Source organism: Marmota monax, unplaced genomic scaffold (assembly GCF_021218885.2).
Source record: "Marmota monax isolate L192 unplaced genomic scaffold, Marmota_monax_Labrador192_F-V1.1 WCK01_AAM20220418_F8-fsc00185, whole genome shotgun sequence".
NCBI lineage: Eukaryota > Metazoa > Chordata > Mammalia > Rodentia > Sciuridae > Marmota > Marmota monax.
Window position 1 is genome coordinate 1,397,740 of NW_026693278.1, and position 26,678 is coordinate 1,424,417.

At 35.9% G+C, this 26,678-nt stretch overlaps 1 protein-coding gene across 5 annotated transcripts in view; it reads right to left on the reverse strand.

Moving 5' to 3' along the window:
- Nucleotides 1-26,678, reverse strand: part of Taok3 (TAO kinase 3) — a 191,395-nt gene that overhangs the window by 132,746 nt on the left and 31,971 nt on the right. The window contains exon 1 of one of the 5 annotated variants that reach the window (XM_046456452.2): nt 5,992-6,253. The exons of the other annotated variants lie outside the window; for them this stretch is intronic. The gene's annotated coding sequence lies outside the window, so the exon portion shown is untranslated. Of the gene's footprint in view, nt 1-5,991; nt 6,254-26,678 lie in introns of those variants that run through there. 5 annotated transcript variants of the gene reach the window in all.

The following is a 26,678-nucleotide window of genomic DNA, read 5'->3' on the forward strand; positions in this document are numbered from 1 at the left end:
CAGATGAAAAAGGAAATATCATGACGGACACTACAGAAATACAGAAGATAATTAGAAATTATTTTAAAAATTTATACTCCAATAACAGAAAATTCAAAGACATCAACAAATTTCTAGAATCATATGATTTACCCAAAATGAATCAGAATGATATACATAGGTTAAACAGATCAATTTCAAGCAATGAAACAGAAGATGCCATCAGAAACCTACCAACCAAGAAAAGCCCAGGACCAGATGGATACACAGCTGACTTCTTCAAGACCTCCAAAGAAAAACTAATACCAATATTCCTCAAATTATTCCATGAAATATGAAACTCATTCTATAACCCAAAACCTGACAAAGACACATCAATCAAAGAAAACTTCAGACCAATATCTCTAATGAACATAGACACAAAGATTCTCAATAAAATTCTGGCAAATTGAATAAAAAAAACATATTAAAAAAGATAGCGCACCATGATCAAGTGGGGTTCATCCCAGGGATGCAAGGTTGGTTTGACAAACAGAAATCAATAAATGTAATTCATCACATCAAAGATAAGAACCATATGATAATCTCAACAGATACAGAAAAAGCAGCACTGCTTCATGTTCAAAACATTAGAAAAACTAGGGATAATAGGAACATATCTCAACATCGTAAAAGCTATTAATGCTAAGCCCAAGGTCAACATCATTCTAAATGGAGAAAAATTGAAAGCATTCCCTCTAAAAACTGGAACAGACAAGGATGCCCTCTTTCACCACTTCCATTTAACATAGTTCTTGAAACTTTAGCCAGAGCAATTAGACAGATGAAAGAAATTATATGGATAGGAAAAGAAGAACTATCACTATTTGCCAATGACATGAATCTATACCTACAACCAGAAAACTTCTAGAACCAATATATGAATTCAGCAAAGTAGCAGGATATAAAATCAACACCCATAAATCAAAGGCATTTCTATACATCAGTGACAAATCCTCTGAAAGAGAAACTAGGAAAAATACCCCATTTACAATAGCCTCAAAACAAAACAAAACAAACAAACAAACAAAACAACCCTTGGGAATCAACTTCATGAAAGAGGTAAAAACCCTCTACAATGAAAACTACGGAACGCTAAAGAAAAAAATTTAAAAACACCTTAGAAGATGGAAATATCTCCCTTGTTCTTGGCTAGACAGAAAAAATATTGTCAAAATGACCATACTACCAAAAGCACTACACAGATTTAATGCAATTCTAATCAAAATCCCAATGACATTCCTCATAGAAATAGAAAAGGCAATCATGAAATTCATCTGGAAAAATAAGAGACCCAGAATAGCTAAAGCAATCTTTAGCAAGAAGAGTGAAACAGGTGGCATCACTATATCAGATCTTAAACTATATTACAGAGCAATAGTAACAAAAACAGCATGGTATTGGCACCAAAATAGACATGTAGACCAATAGTACAGAATAGAGGATACAGAGACAAACCCACATAAATACAGTTATCTGATACTAGACAAAGGTACCAAAAACATATTGAAGAAAAGATAGCCTCTTCAACAAATGGTGTTATGAAAACTGGAAATCCATATGCAGCCCCTATCTCTCACTATGCACAAAACTCAACTCAATGTAGATCAAAGACTTAGGAATTAGACCAGAGACCCTTCACCTAATAGAAGAAAAGTAGGCCCAAATCCTCATCATGTCAGATTATGCCCTGACTTCCTCAACAAGTGCAAGAAGAAAAATCAAGAATCAACAAATGGGATGGGTTCAAACTGAAAAGCTTCTTCTCAGCAAAAGAAACAATCAGTGAGGTAAAGAAAGAGCCTACAGAATGGGAACAAATTTTTACCACACACACACATCAGATATGGGACTAATCTCTAGGATATATAAAGAATTCAAAAAACTTCACACACACACACACACACACACACAAAATAACCCAATCAATAAATGGGCTAAGGAACTGAACAGAAACTTCTCAGAAGATGATACAGAATCGATCAACAAATATATGAAAAAAATGTCCAATATCTCTAGCAAATTAGAGAAATACAAATCAAAACTACTCAAAGATTTCATCTCTCTCCAATCAGAATGGCAGCTATTAAGAATATAAACAACAATAAGTGTTGGCGAGGATGTGGAGGAAAAGGCACACTCATACATTGCTAGTGGGACTGCAAATTGGTGCAACCAATCTGCAAAGCAGTTTGGAGATTCCTTGGAAAACTTGAAATGGTACCACCATTTGATCCAGCTATCCCACTCCTCAGTTTATATTCAAAGGACTTAAAAACAGCAAACTATAATGACACAGCCACATCAATGTTTATAGCAGCATAATTCACAATAGCTAGTCTGTGGAACAAACCTGGATGCCCTTCAATAGATGAATGGATAAAGAAACTGTGGTATATATATACATAAAGGAATATTACTCAGTATTAAAAGAGAGTAAAATCAAGGCATTTGCAGGTAGATGGATGGAGTTGGAGAATATCATGCTGAGTGAAGAAGGCCAATCCCCCAAAAAACCAAAGGCCAAATGTTTTCTCTGATAAATGGATGCTGACCCATAATTGGGGTGGGATGGGAGCATGGGAGGGATGGAGGAACTTTGTATAGGGCAAAGGAGAAGGAGGGCAAGGGAGGGGGCATAGGGGTAGGAAAGATGGTGGAATGAGATGGACATCATTACTATAAGTACACGTCTGAAGACATGAATGGTGTGACTCTACTTTGTATACAACCAGAAACATGAAAAATTGTGCTCTATGTGTGTACTATGAATCAAAATGCATTCTGCTGTCATGTATAACAAATTAGAATAAATAAAAGAATTTTTTTTAAAAAAAGAATACAAATAATAATAAATACTAGAGAGGATGTGCAGGAAAAGGAACACTTTCACACTGTTGATGGGGCTGTCTATTAGTGCAGCCCTATGGAAATCAGAATTGAGGTTCCTCAAAAGACTAGGAATGGACCACCATCTAACCCAGCTGTACCACTCCTGGGTATTTATCCTAAAGAATTAAAATCAGGGGCTGGGATATAGCTCAATTGGTAGAATGCTTGTCTCGTACGCACAAGGCCCTGGGTTGAATCCCAGCACCACACACACACACACACACACACAATCTCTCTCTCTCTCTCTCTCTCTCCCTCCCTCCCTCCCTCCCCCCCACACATATATACACAAAGAATTCAAATCAGCATACTATAGAGATACATGCATACCCATGATTAGTGCACACAATTCCCAGTAGCCTAACTATGGAACTAGCCTAGGTGTCCATCAGTGGATGAACAGAAACGTATGTGGTATATGTACATAGTGGAGTTTTATTTAGCCATAAGGAAGAATGAAATTATGTCATTTGCAGGAAAATAGATAAAACCTTGAGAACATTATTAGGCAAAATAAGCCAAACACAGAAGGTCAAGGGTCATATGTTTTTTCTCAGAAGTGGAAGTTGGAGAGGAAAAAGGAAAGAAAAAGAAAAGTGGTGGGATCTCATGCAAACTGAAGGGAGATCAGTAAAGGAAAGGAAAAAGGGCTAGGGACAGGGACAAGGGGATTCATTATACTGTGTGCAGATACAAATAGTTAACAACAAATTCTACCATTATGTAAAATTATAATGCACAAAGAAAATTTTGAAAAAAACTAATAATGTGGGTATGGGGCCCAGGCAAAAGTTTTTTTTTTAATATTTATTTTTTAGTTTTAGGTGGACACAATATCTTTATTTTACATTTATGTGATGCTGGGGATGGAACCCAGTGCCTCATAGGCGAGCATTCTACTACCGAGCCACAATCCCAGCCCCCCAAACCAAAAGTTAATAAAAGATACCATGAGCCAAAACAGGAAATGAAATATGAGTCTGCAGAAAATAAGAGATTTGTAGAAAAAGAAAAAAAACAAAATCACTACTAAATCAAATGAAGCATGCACTGGAAGTAGCACAAAGATCTGGTAAAGGTTAAAAAAGCATGGTAATGGACCTGCAGTGTAGAATTGAAAAAGCAACAGAAGAGGACCCCAAACAAAGTTAAAAAAAAAAAAAAAAAGAGAGACAAAGTTTTAGATGTAAAAATGGACACATTATAATCAGTATCTTGAAGATAATGTAAATGTAATTTTAAAATATGTAATTAAAAAACTTTCTAGAAATAAGAAAAGACTTGACACTATTGACAGAAAATAACACAGTATTCCAAGGACAGTGATCATAGGATTAAGCACCGAGACATCCTAATTAAGTTAATGAATTCCAAAAACTAAAAATAAATTCTTCAGTCATGAAAGCAAAAAAAAAAAAAAAAAGTTTAAGGGCAAATCTGAGAATATTTACAACCTAAAAATACCATGATTCCAATATTCTGCTTCAATTACTAGTTTAAAATTAATATTTATCATCAAATATTTTCCATGTGTGTATTACTTATTTCATATGAGAAACCTGAGATAAAAATTATAGCTATGGAAAATCAAAACCGATGAGATGATTAAATACTAAGGGATTCCCTACTATTAAGAATTAAAATTTTTTTAATTTAGTGCTTTAATTTATAATTTAGCATTTATTAGCGTTACTTAAAAGTCTACGAAAGAAGTCTGTCTAAATTAAATAAGCAATTGTGATTTTGAAAGTATTCAGCAATGAAGTCTGGAGGTTAGATCAGAGGGTACAGTGCTTGCCTAGCAGGCACCAAGCCCTGGGTTCCATCCTCAGCAGGATGGGGGTGGTGGTGAGCAAAGCAGGCACGCCTGTTATCCCAGAAACTCAGGAGACTGATTCAGGAGGGTGTCAAATTCAAGGCCACCATTGCCAACTTAGTGAGGCCTTGTCTCAAAATCAAAAAGGTCTGGGGATGTACTTTACTGCTTGTCTAGCACATGTGAGGCCCTGGGTTCAATTCCCAGTACTACAAAAGGGAAAGGAAGAAAATTAAAAAAGAACAAGAAAGAAGAAAGAAAAAAACAAAAAACATACAGCAATGCTGTAATTTTGGATTAAAACATACAATTAGTCATGCTCTGCACAATTATAAAAAAGTAAGATATTATTCTGGGGTTGGGGAGGTGGTGAGTGGCAAAGAGATAGTTTCTCCAAATAAGGTTTATTACTAATATCTATTTCAACAAGTATTACAACTTACAAATGTTTTATCATCGAATTATTCACAAAATCTACAAAACAGCTTATGTTCGCCTGATTGTACAAATGAAGAAATGAAAGCCAAGCTTAGGAAACTAATCGCCCACCGTTGCATATTGAATCAACAGAAAAAGGAGAGTATCACTTCAACTATGAGTTTTTTGTTTGTCCTTAACAGCTTTTGTCACAACCTTGCACTCAGACATTATTTTTGGCTTTTGAGTAACACCAATCTTAACCGGAGGCTTGTAGTATCATGATCTAGCACAACAAAATCATCACAAGAGCGCCAAAAGACTGTGGAGGAAAAAATACATTTGGGGAAACACAGCAGATGTGCAGCCATCAATCAAAAGTGCTTATCTGTGAGGCTCTCTTCTGCTGAGCCTTGCATTAAAATCTAGAGTGAAAATGAAACTGACCAAAAAAAAAAAAAAATCCCTATCATTTACCAGGGAACAATCCAGAAAAGAGTCTAAGCAGCCATTTAAAAAGAGTTAAAAGCAAACAAAATGAAAGCTTTAAAAAATGAGAATTGAAAACTCATACATAGACAACCGACTCAGGGTAATCTGGATCCTAGCAGGAAGGTTGGGCAAGGCAGTAAAGAAGGTATTTTCAGCTCCATTACAAAGAAAGAGAAAAGCTGCCTCTTGTACTTCACCTAAGACTAGGACCCTCTAATAGCTAAAGAGCTTTTTTTTTTTTTTAAAATCAACAGCATTATGACTGGGTCAGATAATCAGCGGTAAATTTTTATACAACAGGAATGACTAAATTGCCTGGAAATCTGTAGTCAACATTTAAGGAAATGAAAACCAACCTTTTTATATTAAAGGACAACCAGAGCAACTTCTCATGAAGAAATCAACCTGGAAGAGTTAAGCTCTATCTTATTTGAGGACTCAGCCAGAGATGTTACTGACCATCAGTGCCTTGAAATTGTCTTTGCCTTTTTGTAAAAAGTTCGTTAAAAGTTTCTCCTTGCGATGCCTCTTATCCTGCCTGCCTTTCTCCAGGAGGAGGAAGATGAAGCAGTCTACTACTGGAGAAAAAGCCTAAGAAGGAAGTTCTAGGCCCTTCCAAACCCACAACATGCAAATCATTTAGCAGTGACATTTTAATTTCCACAGTACACACCACATATATATCTTTTAGAGCAGTAACTGCATATTTGCTTGGGATTTCCTGAAATTAACATTACAGGAAGTCTCCAAATTGCAAATGAGTTGGGATCCAAAGGTTCACTTCCAAGTTACATATCTGCAACTCTGAACATGTTTTTAGCCACAAATCAATGTTTCATATGGCATTTAGGTTTTCAGGTTAGTACACAAAAGAGTTTTTTGACTCTGATGAAGAGTCAATACTTTATTTTGTATTTTAATTATCTTTTAAAAAGTGCCATTAAAATACAACTAATTATGTACATCAGAATACAATTTAATTAAGAAATAATTTTAAAACTATCTTGATTATAGAATACATAAAAATGACTTGGTGAATACAGACTTGAAGATATTCTTAAGTGAACTTTTGGATTTTGAGAGAGAGAGAGACCTCGGGATTTAGGGACTGGTTACATAAGTTCTTTATTATATATAATTTCATTTTAAAATCTTTCTCTTGATATTCACATCTTTAGAACTAAAACTACAGGACATCAAGGTTAGAAAGGACATCTGCGGTCATATTTAATCTGGCCTTACTTTGGATATGAAGAAATTGAGACTCAGAGAGATGAAATGACTTGACTCAAGTTATCTAAGCAATTGGTTCTGAAGGTGAAATCCTATCCTAAATTTCATCCATTATATCAACGCTCACCAGCCATTATAAAGATCATATTTTTGCTCAGAAATAAAGTAGAAGGAAACATTACTATAAAGACTATCAGCATGAGTTAGCGATATTTAGTAAAGTTGAGGATGTACATTCTTGATTCCTGCACGGGCACATGAATTGAGACACTGTTTGCAATGGTTAAAAAATGAGAAACACCTTAAATACATCCAAAGGAGAAAGGATAATTGTGATATACTTACATGATAAAAAGTCATACTTTAAATCAATGAACTCAATCTAAATTTATCACAAACAACACGACACTGTTTGTAGAAGGATGTATAAATAAAAGTTCAACTGGTAAAGAAAGGGATACACATCAATTTCTGGGAAGTGAATGCATTGGGGGTAAATGGGAAGTAATGGGACCTGGAAGGAGTACAAAAGATACTTCACCTATGTAGTGTATTTCTTTAAAAAATTCTGAGATGGGGCTGGGGTTGTGGCTCAGAGGAAGAGCACTTGCCTGGCATGAGAGGCACTGGGTTCGATCCACATAAAAATAAAATAAAGGTATTATGTCCACTTACCACTAAAAAGAAAATGTTTAAAAAAATTCTGAATATTGGTTATAGACTACAAGCTTGAAATATTTTGTTGATATATAAAAAGCTAATTCTCCTCCCTCAAAAAGAGGAGGAACTAAAAAAAACAGAAGAGACCAGATTGAACAATCATTTGAAGGAACTCTGAGAACTGGGGAAAGGAAGACTATGTAAATGCACATGAGGGGGGTGGTGGGATTTGTTTGTGGTACAATGAACTTAGCTTTAAGTATAAATGACAAAGGAAGCAGAAATAGTAAATAATGAAGAGGGTGAATTTTGGATCAGATAGTCCTCTAAGGTTACACCATAAGTGATGATACTGACCCCAAATTATCCAGTAGCTGCTGGGATAATTTCAGGAGGAAAGGAGGAGAGGAGTTATTAGGAGGCACTGATGCCAAGAAGCACACAGGCCAAGCTCCAATAGGGGATGGGATGGACATCCAGATTCGTGACATGGAGATTGTCTCCAATTGTTTGATTTCTCAGATCACCCTCAATTAATTCCTAATGGTAATGGAAGACTTGCATTCTACATGGATTGATAAGCAGTGTCAGGTTTTAAAATGCTCAATTAAAGGAATCAAGAAAAGGTTTACTTAGTTAATCTTGATCATGGATTTGTTATCATAAGTCTTACTTTTTTAAAAAAATAGAATTTAACCTTTATTGTTTATTTATTTGTTTTATATGTGGTGCTGAAGATGGAACCCACTGCGTCACCCATGCTAGGCAAGCACTCTACCACTGAGCTACAGCCCCAGCCCTAGCATACCTGCTTCTACTCATTAGAATTTATTTAAGTGTACTAGTTTATTAATTGTCCTTTAGAAATTTTACTCTGTTTATTACTAGTGATCCTTATTTTTTTTTTAAAGAGAGAGAGAGAGAGTGAGTTTTTTTAATATTTATTTTTTAGTTTTTGGCGGACACAACATCTTTGTTTGTATGTGGTGCTGAGGATCGAACCCGGGCCGCACGCATGCCAGGTGAGCGCGCTACCGCTTGAGCCACATCCCCAGCCCTAGTGATCCTTATTTTAAAAGAAATTATTTCCCACTCAAAACAGCCAAAAACAAACCAAAATAAAACAAAAAACATAAACCTGAAAGGACTCCTAGTCATTGGCATAAATTATTTTCTTTGGTCTTATTCAGAAAAAACATTACATTAAAATGTTCTGCCTTGATATCCTCATCTTATATCTAGAAAACCCTAAGGAATTCACATGCACATAGAAACCTGTTAGAGCTTATATGAATTTAACGAAGTGGCAAAGTACAAAACCAAAACAGGAAATCAGTGCATTTATCTACACAGCAATGAACAAACCTGAAAAGGGAATTAAGGAAACAATTGATTAATAATGTCATCAGAATAAGGAAATATTTAGGAACAAACTTCACTGAGGCGGCACAAAGATTTGAACAACGAAGGCTGGACATGTAGCTCATGGTACGGTGTGTGACTGGCACCTGTGAAGCCCCAGAGCCAGAAGGAAAACACTTATTAAATAAAAATCACAAAATCTTGCCAAAAGAAATCTACAAAGACAGCAATAAGTGGAAAGATAGCGTGGGTTCAAGGACTAGGAAACTTAATATGTATTTACATCAAAATTTAAAAGTGTTTTGTACAGAAATGGAAGAACTCAGTCTGAAATTTATATAGAATTCCAAAGGACCCCAAAAAGCCAAGGTACTACTGAAAAAGAACAGAATTGGAGGTTCCCACACTTCCTGTGGCTTAGAACACAGCTAGGGCAGTCAGGACAGTGCCATACTTGCCAACAGAGGACACACATGGGCCAATGGAGAGAGCTTGTGAAATGAACCCTCACTATCTCTACAGCTAAGAAATCCACAACAGGGCACCAAGAACATTCAACAGGGAAAGAAGAGCCTCTTCAAAAAACCATGTTAGGACAACTACATAGTATACAAAAGAATTAAACTGGACCTTTATACCATATACACAAATTAACTCAAAATATATATTGGGCTGAGGGTGTGACTCAGAGGTAGAGTGCTTGCCTAGCAGGTGTGAGACACTAGGTTCAATCCTCAACATAAAAATAAAATAAAGATACTGTGTCCACCTATAACTAAAAAATAAATATTAAATATATATGTAAAAGACCTAAATAATTATAAAACTCTTTAAAAATTATAGTAATAAACCTTGGGTTTGGCTATGGTTTCTTAAAAATGACATCAAAATAATTAGGGAAATGCAGATTAAAACCATTATACCATCTCACACCTGTAAGAATGGTGCTCATCAAAAAGATAAAAGATAAGGACTGGGGAGAGTCAGTGGTGGAGTACTTGCCTAGTATGTGCAAGGTCCTGGGTTCACTCCCTGGATTGGGGGTGGGGGAAGGGAAAGACAAAAGATAACCAATGTTAGCAAGAGGGGACCCTTGTAAGATGGTGGTGAGTATGTGAGTTGGTACAGCTATTATGGAAACAGTGTGGAGGTTATTCAAAAAATTAAAATTAGAACTGCAATGCCACTTCGGGGCTTCGTATCCAAAGGAAATGAAATTAGTATAGTGAAGAGATATTTGCATTCCCACATTCCCTGCAGCATTGTTCAAAATAGCTGTGCCGTGATATCAACCTCAATGTCCAACGATGGATGAATGAATGAGAGCAATGTGGGTCATTACACAATGAAATACTATCCAGCCTTGGAAAAAAAAGGGAAGGAGCCTGGGCTGGGGTTATAGCTCAGGTAGAGTTGGTAGAGTGCTTCCCTCACGTGCACAAGGCCCTGGGTTTAATCCCCAGCACTACAGGGGAAAGGAAGGAGTCAGGCGCCTGTAATTCCAGCAGCTCAGGAGCCTGAGGCAGGAGAACCTCAAGTTCAAAGCCAGCCTCAGCAATAGCGAGGCGAGACCTTGTCTCTAAATAAAATACAAAATAGGTCTGGGGATGCGGTTCAGTGGCTGGCTCAGTGGCTCAGTGGCCGAGTGACCCTGAGTTCAATCCCTGGTACTCCTCCCTCACCTCCCACAAAAAGGAAGAAGATCTGTCATTTGCATCAATGAAGATGACCACAAAGGATATTATGTTAAGTAAAATAAGGCAGGTATAGAAAGGCCAAAAGTGTATGATCTCACTTATATACGGAGTCTAAGAAGTCAAACTCAGAACAGAATATGTAGAATAGAATGCTGGTTACCAGGGACCAGTGGCAGTGAGGACACGTACCAAAGGTTACAAAATTTCAGTTGAAATCAGGTATGTTAGTTTGATTTAATGTGTGCATGTATCAAAATATTAAATTGTACACCAGATATATATTTTGTCAATTACAAAAAAAATTCAAAGTGAACAGCAACAATGAAAATTCCAACAGTAGGAACACCAAAAGCACAGGTAACAAAAGACAAAACAGAAAAAACCGAACCTCAGTAAGATTAAACTTATTTGTATCAAATACACTATCAAAGGTGAGAGCAAATGTCTGCAAATCATGTGTCCGATAAGGGTTTAATGTTTAATGTTCAGAACATTAATTACAACTCAATAACAAGACAAACAATCTTTTCTTTCATAGGGATAAAAGGGTGGCAGATTACCTTGGCAAAGCAGGGGAATGCTGAGTTAGTGCTTAATGGGTACAGAGATTCTTCTGCTTGTGATGATGAAAGAGTTCTGTAAATAGATCGTGGTGATGTACCCGTAATGATTTCCTTATGATAAATTTCCACAAGTGAACCCAATGTGTCAAAAGGTATACGATAGAACACGGAACAATACTCCAATTTACATGGTATGTCATTAATAAAAGTTAACATTTTCCCACTTACTTTTTGTAATCAATTTTTATCACATCTAGTAACATATAGGGTGGAAGCTCCAGTGAAATCTAGTGATCTTATGAAGTTTTATGAATTTTTTTTTAAAAATAGGTTTATATAACTTAATTTTTACCATTATTTCTTATAGCTAATGCAACTACAGCACATGAAAAGTGAAACCAGATAGCATGTTGGTAACATAGGATACAGGATAGGACATTACGTCTTTTAATCTCTTCTCTGTGTTATAATTTGTCTACCTGATGAGAGAGCTTTGGTGGCACAAGCCCACCAATAAATAGAATTTGCTACTCTTCAATATGCACTTTGTTTCACGTACCTTTATCAACCCCATCTCCCTGTAATCTGTTGAAAGCCCAAGGCAAAAAAGTTTATCAGCACACAGTCATAATTAACATTTTACAAACTACATAATTAGTAAAAGTTATGATTGATTGGGTACATGTTGGCCAGCCATATGAGGCTGTAAGCTCACAGAGATCAGGACTATTTCATTATTAAAGAAACAAAAACCGAAAAGGACTTCTGGGAAGCACACTGCTTTATAAATAGTAATTACTTAAATAATGCTTTTTTTTTTTTTTTTTTTTTTAACTAAAATGAGAGGTCCTTTACATTTCTAGGAATATATGAAGAAAGTGATCCTGGAACTGAAATAGTCTAGAATCAGAGTAGATGAACTGAAAATGAATCCTACTGCTATTTATAAATGATAATTACAACATGGTTTGTAATAGAAAACATCTGGAAACAACCCAAAAGTCCATCAAAAAAGAATAGGTAGGGGGCTGGGGTTGTAGCTCAGTGGCAGAGCACTTGCCTCAAACATGTGAGGTCCTGGGTTCAATCCTCAGCACCACATAAAAAATAAATAAATAAAAATAAAGATATTATGTCCATCTACAACTAAAAAAGTATTAAGAAAAATAAAAATAGGTAGAATTTTACACTTGATTACTGTAGAAGCAGATCTATAAAAATGATGTCCTACTAAAGTATTGATAAGTAATAAGAAAATGTAATATGCATATGTAATATATGTAATATCATTACATTTAAAAGTAATATTAATAATATAAACAACATTAGGAAAGATAGAGGAAAACCTAGAAGCATATACCCAAACAGTTTCAAGGTATATGATAAGAATTTGCTACTATATTGTGTATGATTGGTAGGGTTTTCTTTTTTTGGGTACAGGGGTTTATCTTATGGGCACTCAACCACTGAGACACAACCCCAGCCCTATTTTGTATTTTATTCAGAGACAGGGTCTCACTGAGTTGCTTAGCGCCTCGCCATTGATGAGGCTGGCTTTGAACTCGAAATTCCCCTATCTCAACCTCTGAGCCATTGGGATTACAGGTGTGCACCACACCACCCAGCTTGATTGGTAGTTTCTATTTTGATTGAGTTCATTTACGTTCTATAGTGTACATTATTGTACTGTTCAAAATTTTAATACATGTGAGTATATTTTAATAAAAATAATTTTAATAAGTGAGTCATTTTGCCTTTGACCCATAATTAAAGTGTATGTTGCAACAAGCAACATGATATCTTAAAAAAATGTAAATGAAAACTACAGGAAAATAATTTTTCTATCTTCATTTATATTTTTGCCAAGAATATAATTTCCATTTTCTTTTATGTTTCATTTATCTGATTGAGATGGTAACAGAAGATATGATATGTCTTGACTGTTTTATGATATATTTTATCTTAAAAGAATTATATGAATTAAATATATATGAAGAAATAGAGTAAAAGAAAAGATCCCAATAATGACTATATTGATATCATTAATGGATATAATAGATGTTGCTAATGGAAAATTTGAATAAACGAAAGACTTATTTTGTTCTTTGGTGACAACACTGAAAAAGTTATTTCTCCTTAAAATTTAAATCTGTATATTATATGAAATTCAAATAGGATTCCTTTTAAACTGTTCAAAATTTGGTCTAGAACAGGTGCCAGCAAAACTTTTTTGTAAATTTTCTACTACATCTTACGTTTTGTGGGCAATACTGCCTGATGTAACTGCTCAACTGTCTCATAGCATGAAAATAGCCACAAATAAAACATTAAGAATGAGCATGTGCTAGAATAAACTTTTACTTATACACTGAAATTTGAATTTCATATAATTTTCCCATGTTAAGAAATATTCTTTTCCACCCAACTAGCAAAAAATTAAAAATCATTTTTAGCTTCCAAATTATTAAAAACAGACAGATTTGATCTGTGGGTTCAAAGTTTTCCAACTCCTGATCTAGAAGAACAAACATTCAATAAGTAGCCAGGGAAATTTGGATCAAGCTTCTTGGAAAGCTGGGAATGGAACCACCATTTGACCCAGCTATTCCCCTTCTCAGGCACTAGTATGGCAATATGTAAATCACTGGATGTGTAACTGATGTGATTCTGCAATCTGTATACGGGGTAAAAATGGGAGTTCATAACCCACTTGAATCAAAGTGTGAAATATGATATATCAAGAACTATGTAATGTTTTGAACAACCAACAATAAAAATTAAAAAAAAAAGAAATTTGGATCAAGCGAAGGTAAGGAGCCTTGAAGAAACTTGTCCAGTCAGGAATTAAAATCAGTAGTAAAACCAGAGCAAATGAATGGCTGAAATCTGGGACTGGAATAGACAGATCAATGAAACAGAACAGAAGGGTCTCAAAAACAAACAAGTCCACATGGATATATGATCTAGGCTGTGTTTCAAATCAGTGTAGGAAGATGAACTACTTAATACAATGACACAGGACAGTCATTCAAGGATTGAAAAAAAAAAAACAAAGGAAGCTTCCATATCTCATTCTTTATAACAAAATAATTTATATATATAGAAAATTAGAACTGTTCAACCAATAGAAATGTGGGCAAATATTTTTATAATCTCAGATTTTTAAATGACACAAAATGCAGAAACTAAAAAACAAACAAACAACACTTACTGTGTACGTAAGAAAGCTAAAGTTTCTTTAATTTTGCTGCAAAAATATAAACCTCCTGGATGATGTTAAAGATAAATAACCAGGATAATAACAGCAAAAGGAGCCTGAGAGAATAACAGTTTAATGATGAAAAAGAACATATGCAGTAATCTTATATAAATATATTGCGTGAAAAAAAGCATGTTGGAAAACAGTATATATGATCAAATCCCACTTTTACTTAAGAAAGGACGTATACATAATTGCGTGTGTGTGTGTGTGTGTGTGTGTGTGTGTGTGTGAAGTGGTATCTTACTGTGTTTTGCAGCACACAGGGATTCTATAGGGAGTTTTCAAGAAAAAGATTAATTTGATATATTACCTAGTAGATGTGAACATATTGAGAGGATACTTAAAATTGTGGGGTAGGAAATGAGAATGAATTATGTAAATTAATAAAAGAAATGAAGCAATTATTGACTCTAGGGAAAACAAAATGTTACTCAGAAAGAGAACTTAGTCATAGTCCTCTAAAAGCCAAAGCTAACTACAGACCAATATCTCTAATGAACCTAGATGCAAAAATCCTCAATAAAATTCTGGCCACTCGGATACAAAAACATATCAAAAAAATTGTGCACCATGATCAAGTAGGATTCATCCCTGGGATGCAAGGCTGGTTCAATATACGGAAATCAATAAATGTTATTCACCACATCAATAGACTTAAAAATAAGAACCATATGATCATCTCGATAGATGCGGAAAAAGCATTCGACAAAGTACAGCATCCCTTTATGTTCAAAACTCTAGAAAAACTAGGGATAACAGGAACATACCTCAATATTGTAAAAGCAATCTATGCTAAGCCTCAGGCTAGCATCATTCTGAATGGAGAAAAATTGAAGGCATTCCCTCTAAAATCTGGAACAAGACAGGGATGCCCTCTTTCACCACTTCTGTTCAACATAGTTCTCGAAACGCTGGCCAGAGCAATTAGACAGACGAAAGAAATTAAAGGCATCAAAATAGGAAAAGAAGAACTTAAATTATCACTATTTGCAGATGACATGATTCTATACCTAGCAGACCCAAAAGGGTCTACAAAGAAACTATTAGAGCTAATAAATGAATTCAGCAAAGTGGCAGGATATAAAATCAACACGCATAAATCAAAGGCATTCCTGTATATCAGCGACAAATCCTCTGAAATGGAAATGAGGACAACCACTCCATTCACAATATCTTCAAAAAAAATAAAATACTTGGGAATCAACCTAACAAAAGAGGTGAAAGACTTATACAATGAAAACTACAGAACCCTAAAGAGAGAAATAGAAGAAGATCTTAGAAGATGGAAAAATATACCCTGTTCATGGATAGGCAGAACTAACATCATCAAAATGGCGATATTACCAAAAGTTCTCTATAGGTTTAATGCAATGCCAATCAAATCCCAACGGCATTTCTTGTAGAAATAGAGAAAGCAATCATGAAATTCATATGGAAAAATAAAAGACCCAGAATAACAAAAACAATGCTAAGCTGGAAGTGTGAATCAGGCGGTATAGCGATACCAGACTTCAAACTATACTACAGAGCAATAGTAACAAAAACAGCATGGTACTGGTACCAAAACAGGCGGGTGGACCAATGGTACAGAATAGAGGACACAGAAACCAATCCACAAAACTACAACTACCTTATATTTGATAAAGGGGCTAAAAGCATGCAATGGAGGAAGGATAGCATCTTCAACAAATGGTGCTGGGAAAACTGGAAATCCATATGCAACAAAATGAAACTGAATCCCTTTCTCTCGCCATGCACAAAAGTTAATTCAAAATGGATCAAGGAGCTTGATATCAAATCAGAGACACGCCGTCTGATAGAAGAAAAAGTTGGCTACGATCTACATACTGTGGGGTCGGGCTCCAAATTCCTCAATAGGACACCCATAGCACAAAAGTTAATAACTAGAATCAACAAATGGGACTTACTCAAACTAAAAAGTTTTTTCTCAGCAAAAGATACAATAAGAGAGGTAAATAGAGAGCCTACATCCTGGGAACAAATCTTTACTCCTCACACTTCAGATAGAGCCCTAATATCCAGAGTATACAAAGAACTCAAAAAATTAGACAATAAGAGAACAAACAACCCAATCAACAAATGGGCCAAGGACCTGAACAGACACTTCTCAGAGGAGGACATACAATCAATCAACAAGTACATGAAAAAATGCTCACCATCTCTAGCAGTCAGAGAAATGCAAATCAAAACCACCCTAAGATACCATCTCACTCCAGTTAGATTGGCAGCCATTATGAAGTCAAACAACAACAAGTGCTGGCGAGGATGTGGGGAAAAGGGTACACTTGTACATTGCTGGTGGGACTGCAAATTGGTGCAGCCAATTTGGAAAGCAGTATGGAGATTTCTTGGAAAGCTGGGAATGGAGCCACCATTTGACCCAGCTATTCCCCTTCTCGGGCTATTCCCTAAAGACCTAAAAAGAGCATGCTACAGGGACACTGCTACATCGATGTTCATAGCAGCACAATTCACAATAGCTAGACTGTGGAACCAACCTAGATGCCCTTCAATGGATGAATGGATAAAAAAAATGTGGCATTTATACACAATGGAGTATTACTCTGCATTAAAAAATGACAAAATCATAGAATTTACAGGGAAATGGATGGCATTAGAGCAGATTATGCTAAGTGAAGCTAGCCAATCCCTAAAAAACAAATGCCAAATGTCTTCTTTGATATAAGGAGAGTAACTAAGAACAGAGTAGGGAGCAAGAGCATGAGAAGAAGATTAACATTAAACAGGGATGAGAGGTGGGAGGGAAAGGGAGAGAGAAGGGAAAGTGCATGGAAATGGAAGGAGACCCTCAGAGTTATACAAAAGTACATACAAGAGGAAGTGAGGGGAAAGGGAAAAATAATATAAGGGGGACAAACGAATGTCAGTAGAGGGGGCAGAGAGAGAAGAGGGGAGGGGAGGGGAGGGGGGATAGTAGAGGATAGGAAAGGCAGCAGAATACAACAGACACTAGTATGGCAATATGTAAATCAATGGATGTGTAACTGATGTGATTCTGCAATCTGTATATGGGGTAAAAATGGGAGCTCATAACCCACTTGAATCAAATTGTGAAATATGATATATCAAGAACTATGTAATGTTTTGAACAGACAACAATAAAAAATTAAAAAAAAAATAAAAAATAAAAGCCAAAGCTGTGAATAACATATGTATCATAATAATGCAAGCACTGTCTGTTAAGCTAACCAAAAATTATGATATAACTATTTCTGGAAGATAGGGGTAAAATGTGACCTGTGTATGTAAGAAAGCTAAAGTCTAAGTTTTCATCTAAAATTGAAATATTCAGATAGCAATATAAAAATGTTGCTTAGAAATGTATATATAGAAAAAAAAGACCATTATACATCGATAAAACTTTAAAGTTGTTACCATTGGGAAGCAGCAATTGGGAATGGGAGAAGAGATGTAAGGCAGGAGACTATGGTTTTTTGTTATCAGCTTTGAAGAAAATTTTGGCTTTTTAAATTATAGATATGTATAATTTTGATCAGAATAACATTACAATAAATTGATTCTTCTGCATAAAACACTATTAATATAAAGACACAAATGGAGAAATATTAGCTTTTATATTACCAAAAAATATCCTATATATTGGGGCTGGGGATGTGGCTCAAGCGGTAGCGCACTTGCCTGGCGTGCGTGCGGCCCGGGTTCGATCCTCAGCACCACATACAAACAAAGATGTTGTGTCCGCCGAAAACTAAAAAACAAATATTAAAATTCTCTTTCTCTCTCTCTCTCGCGCTCTCTCTCTCTATCTCTCTCTCTCTTTAAAAAAATATCCTATATAAAGTATTTATGAATCAAAAAGAAAAAGTGAAAAGAGATATGAAAATAGGCAAAAGAAGGTAAACATCCAACTTTTACAACTATAAATTTAAATCTATATTATTATATGCAATGTGATTTTCAACGACAGTAATCATCAAAGAAACATAAATTGAATTATACTTTTTTCACGTTGCAGGAGCAAGGTTGGGGGGTGGGTGGGAGAAAAGAAGACAGGCACTACTAGAATTTGGCCTGGGTGTCAGTATAACAATGTAATTTCATTGGTAGCAATCTGGCACTGCCTATCAGCATTTTTAAATCAAGACATCTTTTCATTTAGCAATTTTGCTTCTAGTTATTTGCCCTACTGAAATACGTAAGTGGAGAAGGAAGGCTATCCAGGAATGTACAATGTAGCAAAGTGTGCATACAACTTTGAACTTCAGTAACAGTGAATTATGGAACAACTAAGTGTATATGTAATGATCATATATTAACATTAAGTGAAAAAGCATGTTGCAGAACAGTGCATATAATAAAAGCCCATTTTTATTTAAGAAATGATACGTGAGGCTGGGGATGTAGCTCAGTGTTAGAGCACGTGTTCAGCATGTGTGAGGACCTGGTTTCAACCCCCAGCAAATCAATGAAGAAATGAAGTGATATGCATATAATTGTGTGTGGGTGTGTCCATTTCCATAGGGAGAGTTCCATTTTAAAAAATACACCAAATCACTCGCAATAAACAAACTTCAGAAATGGTGTGTAACCATAAAGTAATTTCATTTTTAACTTTTATGTATTGTTTGCTTTTTTTCTTTTATAGATAATAAACTATAGTCATCCTATGGTATCCATGGGTGATTGGTTCGAGGAGCCCCTTGGATAACAAACCTGTGTCCCTTACAGATGGTCCTCCATATCTGCAGGTTCTGTACTCTTAAAACTTTCAAAGATACACTTTGAATATATCCAAAATTGAGTCAGCTATTGGGGAAAAATAAATTACCATTTTAACACAACCTCTCTGCATTATTTCATTTTTATGGTCATGGATATAATTCTACTTACTTGTAATGACAAAAAATATTTACTCTTAGATATTGCCAGCATATTAGGCAGTTTATTAGCTCCATTTACAACCTTCACTATACCACTTGCTGCTAAAACTTTCAACTGTCTTTTTGTTTTTTCTTATAAAAGTAATATGTGCTCAATAATATTCGAGCAGTACAATAAGGGTGTAGATAGAAAAAGTTTCCCTCTCCGTTTGGCCTTCCCATTCCCACTCCTCAGAGGTATTGCTAAGAAACCATTGTGTATTCTTCAATAATTTTTCTATAAATATATATAATAATCATCCCCTTTCTATTGCATGAATAAAGTAATAGTATAATAATGATCAATAACTTGCTGACATAAACATATCAGTCTAAATTGATAACTTAATAGTATTACTTAACAGTAATACTTAATACTTAATAGTATTTCTTATTTAAAAGATATATTTGGACTAATTTGGGATCACAGTGATCAAAAACAAGCAAGCAAGCAAGCCAAATACCTAACTCAGTCTCTCCATCTGGTTTTAATATAAAAACCATGGCTGACTCCACCCTCTCACCCTCATCTGCAATACAGTCACTTCGATGGAGGTTTTATGTACCTGCTATCAAATAATTCCCCCATGAATCACAAGTCGTTGTCACTATTATTCCAATTTTACAGAAAAGCTGATGTTCTGAAAAGGCTGAGAACCAGGACTAGAGAAAGTTTAATTTCTTAACTTTCTAATCATAGCATGAAAGCTAAAGTCTAAACAAGCCTGAACCAGTTGTTTATATAACATAAGCATGTGTCACTTTGAAAGAAAAACACTTACATGTGTTGAGAAATAATAATAGTGAAGGAAAAGGTTCAAACATTCATGGAAATGCTATGTGTAAGCTATTTTGATCTTCTGCCAAAAATACTGAAATCAATCCGAGTAAGACAGAGTTAAGTTCATTCACTCTCCAGTCCTTGGAGACTGGTTCTTAAACTCAAGTTTCCTTTCTGGCAGAAGAGGAACTTCTATAAAAATCTTAAAATATAATTCTCACAAATAAGCCTCAGGATTATTGGAATTTAGAGTTTTTATCTTAGGTCTTCCAGAATAAAGATCTACTTAGAGGCCACAAACACCATCTTTCTCAATTCCTTTTGCTAGATGAAATTTGAAAAGTCCATTTGATCTGTATGGATTAATTTTAAACCCACTTTAACTGAAAGTATGATACAGTATGTAAAACAAACCCCCAAACTGTGATTTTCCCAACCCCAATAGGATATTTTTAACTCATTTTCAGAAAGCATATGACATGTAGACAGTAACTTCCACGATTAAATTGGTTGTGATGCATTCTACCATTCACAGGGCACATGCAGATCAAAGACCTCCACTCTAGTATTTCTTCTTCCAAAATTTATTCAACATATCATTATTGAGTTCCTAAAATAACCAGAGTTTGTGCTAGGTGGCAAACAGAAACACAAGAGACACAAAGCCTACTCTCAGGGACCTTGCAGTCTACAGAAGAAACAATTAACGGAATCTTTACATTACAAGTTTACTTACATGGGCATGGAGCACAGGACCCTGCTTCCCCCTCAAGTTCAAAGCTCTACAACTAGAGTACAAAAACTCTGCATCTTTTTTTTTTTTAAATAAGTACAGCTATTTCAGAAATTTACATTAATGAGTAACATGTGATGCTAATTATCTCCTCTGGGTAGATGAGCTACAAATTTTTTTCTTCAAGGGAAACTAGAGGTCTCTCACTAAAGAACCCATTTTGCTAGTCCCAAATTCAAAATGTAACCAAATAATTGAAACTTTCCACTTATATAAAGAAGTATATGTTAATCAAGATAAGAAGTGGATATTTTGGCATAAGGGATTTATAGTGGCTTTTAAATTTGGAAGAAATATGAAACTAAGTAACAATTTTTTCCCTGTAATTTTATCCATTCCTTCCGCATATACTTATTTAATATCTATGATGTGCCAGGCTTCATGCCAAATAGCAAAGATAATAATCGTGAACATGCTAAGGTCTTGTCCTCAAAGAGATTAGATCTAGTGAGAAAGCAAGCCTGAAATACAGGCAGTAACAGAGTAGTGTAGTGCTTATAAAAGATATTTAACCCAGTTTCTTGAGGACAGGAGGTAAGAAAGTCTCAGAGACACCAAAAAGTATTTGAGGGAGGGAGGTCAGTTAATGCAAAGGCCGGAGACAATTCATGAGTAATAAACACAACTGACAGGCTAAATTATACAACATCGATATTTGGACCTTGAAACTTCAAACACTATGTGACGTGTAATGGCTGGTTCTAGAAGGAATGGTGATTTGGTTACTGGAACTCAGACTATTTTCTCCAGAATTAATGTGGAAGTACTAGGATTCTGTGTCCCAAGAACTAAATTCCAAAGCAATTCAAATTTATTCTCAATTTTTAAAAATCCAGCAACATACAAAAAAACCCTATTTATTTCAGAATACAATCAGAAAATATAAAAACAGAAAAAAGGAAAAAAAAAAAGAAACGACTAAGATTAATGTTAAACATTTGCTAGAATCATGGTGAGCAACAAGACTGTATTCTACATCATGAGTCATTTTCTGTATGCTCTTTACATCAAGACACAAAACTTGAGTTAGGCATGGTGGTGCACACCTATAATCCCAGCTACTTGGGAGGCTGAAGTAGGAGGATCACAAGGTCAAGGTCTGCTTGGGCAACTAAGCAAGACCCTCAAAAAAAAAAAAAAAAAATGGGGCTGGCAGATGGAAAAAATCTTCTACATTCTACGACTTAGACATTCGAGAAGGGCATTCTCTCTGCCCTTTAAAAATGGGAAGTAGCATTCAACTAACTACTGCAAAGCAAAATGAAAACAAGGGTCCTGGGAACACAAATAGTCCCTGAATTTTGATATTTCCACACATGGATCCATGACAAGTTATCTGAGGTGATACTGGCAAAAAAAAAAAAATGCAATAAAGATTTGCATAAGTATCTGCCTACAACTACTCCCACCATGATTTAAAAGGGGAACACTGGTATGTGGCAAGAAATACAAGGTAGATCAATTGGGTATTTGCTTTTATCTGTCATGAATGTGACAGAAGAATGACAATACACTATCAGTCACTGGCATTAAGTCAAAACTCTGGGTAGACAACAACACAGAGAAATATTTGATATTTGCCATATTTTGAGAGAAAAACATATAAGGTATTTAATGGTGTGTGCTTTCTAGAAAATAATGACAAAAGTCCTAGAATAAAATCTAAACTCTCATTTCCTGTCCCTTTTCTTCACAAATTATTTCTCTCTAGAGAGGCCAACAGGGAAAACAAAACAAAATAAAACCTTCACTATGAAAAGTCAGAATAACAGATGAGAAAATAAATGTAAAGATCATAATCAAATGGAAAGATTATTCAACCAAGAATAAAACTATTTCAGAGTAGTTTGCTTAGGTGATATTAATCAGAAAAGTCTTTATCCCCTTTTCCTGTCTACAAAGAAGAGCAGTATATATTTTTATATATTCTAACACTAAATAGATCTACTGGGGATAGAAAAAAGTGCCTAGTTTCCAAATGAACTTTCAAATATGCCTTGTCACGGGGCACCCCATAAATATATACAATTTTATGTTTTTATTTGTCTATTAAAGTGATTAATAAATAAATGTGTCAAGGCAGCCTTATGCTTTTTTAGGTAGTGTTCAGATTCTTGACCCAAACTACAGTGCCACAACCCAGGTGCCAGCCCTCTGGTTAAGATGCGTGTCAGTGTGGTGGAGACCAGGGCCCATGTGAGAGTTGGGCAAAGAGGAAATTGCCACAGAGGGAAGGACCCTGCATGGCAGCTCCTTTGGATTACAGAAGACGACAGCTGGTCCTTACATTTTAAGTGGGTTAGTGCATAAGAAAAAACAGAGAGGAAGCCAAGATTTTTTAAAAGTTCAAAAAGGAAAAAAGGGAAAGAGGGGAAAAAAAGAGGAAAGAAGGTAAAATGGGAGTAGGAAAGCTTGAAAGGGATAGAGAGCTGCAGAAAGCAGCCTTGGTCAGCCATGCTCCCTGGCTAGACAGTATACAGTCATCTCATGAGGTTCCTAAGTCTGACACGGACACGGACCTCCTAAAAATGAGACAGCTGTTTCCTTTGGTATGAAGAACAAGAATATGGAATTGATCTCTTCTGGGCCTAGCTGCCACTACCAAAACCAAGAGGAAAACAAGTCAAGCAAAGGTCTAGGTATGGTACACAAAGGTCTAAAATAGCCTCATTTTTTTGTAAGGGGGGAAATTCGTGAACATCCTGCACTACATATGATTGGTAGTTTCTAGAAGAGCAACTACTAGAGAATATAAAATACCTTGGAATTCAATTCCATTTCCTTCAGAATGAAGTATAATGTACTTTTGATAAGAAAATTAATGTAGAAAGGGAATGAATGTACCAAGTAGACAGCTTGGAGTTCCAGAAAATAATACCATGCTGAATTAGGAAGCAAAGAGCTAGGTGCTGCCCCCGGACGCAACACGTGGTAACCCTGGGATGCTAGGTCTATCATTTATTGTAAAATGGGGATAATACTATCCAATTTTAATAGTAATTTTTTGTTGTTGTTGTTCTGGGGACAGGATGCGAGGGCACTTTACCACTGAGCTACATCCCCAGTCCATTTTATTTATTTTGAGATGGGGTCTTGCTAAGTGGCTGGGGCTGGCCTCGAACTTAGGATCCTCCTGTCTCAGCCTCCCCAGTTGCAGGGATCACAGGTGTGCACCACCACAATGGCAACCTTATGGTAATCTTGAGGACCAAATTTTAAAATAAGCATGTAAAGGTGCTTTATAACTGCAACCAAATACAATGAGCTACTAGTAAGTAAGGGCATTTTGAAACCTAGGAAGGTACAATTATCACATTATGAAAGAATATATTTATTTTTAAAATCTATGAAATCTAAAAAATTAGGAAGAATTTCTAGTATTTATAATTAGTAGTAATACTAATTTCTTATTTCTTAAAAACCACAGATAATCTTTCTTTATGGATTTTCTTCTTGCTATCCACCCTCACCCCTATGCGGCCTTCATGTTCCACTATATGATACTTTATTTTCTCATACTTTGGTTTTAACAATTTATCTTTTCTCAGATACTCTTCAGTCATTCCCCCTGTCCCATTTTTCAGCAATAAACCTGCCCTGTAGGATCTTTTTTTTTTTTTTAACTTAAAAAATTAAAAGTCACAGCCAGGCATGGTGGTGCATTAATTCTAGCAACAAAAGAGGCTAAGGAGGATCACAAGTTTGAGGCCAGCCTCAGCAACTTAGCATAGCCCTATACAACTTAGTGAGACCCTCACAAAATCAATCAATCAATCAATAGATTTTAAATGAATAAATAAAAAAAATTAGCCACTTTTTTTTAAGGTGTCACTACATAAAACCTTATACTCTATTTGCAGGCCAACCAACACCTCAGTAGCACCCACATACTTTGTACTTCTTTTTTCCCATAAGGCTATAGTTAGATAAAAATTAATAAATAAAGACTAAACAGATTTTTTTTTTTTCCTTTTTGGTGTATTCCTTCTTTAGAGTTCACAGAGAGAAACGATGCTACCATTAGGTCAATTAGTCATCCCCAACAGCTTTATGATATAATTTTCTAAAAACAGAACTGCATGCATCCTCTCTTACACAATGGTGTATGAAATGATTCCTTCATTTAAATTAACCATTTGAAATCACCAAGCACACTAAATTCTCATCTGAACTAATGCATATAACCAGAAAATGTAAAATAAGATTTTTAAAAATTGAGCTCTACTTCTATAAAACCAAGATAAATACTAAATGAATGGATATTACTAATTTAGGGATTACAACAACTGATCATCACAAATTCAACTAAAGCTCCTGCTCTACTCTACACTGCATGTGAAAACTGACCCTGGGGTGGAGGGGCTCGTGTTGGGAAGGACTAGGGAGCACCTTGGACTTCCACGAGACACACAATGCTGACGAGGCTACTGTACCTCAACTTGTAGAGAAAGAACTGAGAGGCTGGAGGAACTCCAGATTTGTTATACTAAAAACTGGAGAAATCTTTGGATAAGAAAAATGTGTTTTGTAAACTCACCATTTTCTATGCTATTTGTGGAAAACAGAAAGAAAGCCAACAAACCCTAACAAACACCCTTCTAAGTTTCATACTTAAAATATCCTTTGTATGTACTTCTTTTAATAAAGTTACTTTGATTAAAAGATACAGAATGATGACCCAGATCCCCCAAAATCCTGAAGCAGCAGATACACTATCAGAACCTCAGTTATTTCAGTATTGTTTAGTGTTAATTAATTAATATTCCTCTTCTTCAAAAATCTATATAGGTTTCTGGTTCCACAACAAGCTGGCTTATATTCCCCATTCCTCCCCTCTAAACATAACAATAACCTGGAAATAATTCAATAGACAATCAGAAGGATTCTGAACTGCAGAAAGAAGAAGTAGCCTGGCCAGGAACCTCAGGATGTAGACACCTTGACTAGTTCCCAGGGGTTTTACTTTATCTCCTTTATATCCCAGACTCAGCATGAGAAAGATCTGCACCCCTGAACCACCAACTGGCACACAAAAAACAGGTTTTAAAAAAAAGTCTGCTCTCTCTCATCAAGGATGCAGAAGGAGAAGTGCAGCAGTGTCTTAGGGAAACCCATATTCCAGGGGCATCGGCAGGAGCTATCTGCTGCAGAAGAGGCAACCCGTGGAACCTGGGCAGATGGACCCCCATTCTTGTCTCCCATCAGGTGATGGCAGGCACGCCCTGCCACACACCCTAGTTATGCCTGGAGGTATAATGTTTCCCAGTCTTCAAACCAGTAACAGGGAACCACCTCAAACTGGTGATTCCTGGCCATCCACTCACTGGCAAAATATAATTCAGACCAGGCATCTCCCAGTCTTTCCCCCTCAGCAGAAGGTGAACCAGGCCCAGGGTTACCTGCTCTCTACCCAGCAGCGAGAGCCACCCAGACCCCTTGGCTACTTGCTCTTCAGCAGCAGTGGCAGATGGTGGTACAGGTAGGTGGTTCCCTTTTCCCTGGCACTATAAGAGCTGGCATGGAAAATCCAGGGGAACCACCATTCACCCCTCTACTATTGACAATGGGAAGCCCAGGAGGACCAGGGAAGTGCCATCTGCCTTTATTGATGGCACCAGCAGGGATCCAGGGGAAGCTCAGGTACAGCCAGAACAACAAAGTAGACTAAAACAGCATTGAGAAGAACACTCAAAAACTAAATTGCCCTTGAACCTACTACCCACGGAGCGGAGGGTCACACATTAAACCTAAAATAGGACAACTAGCTGGC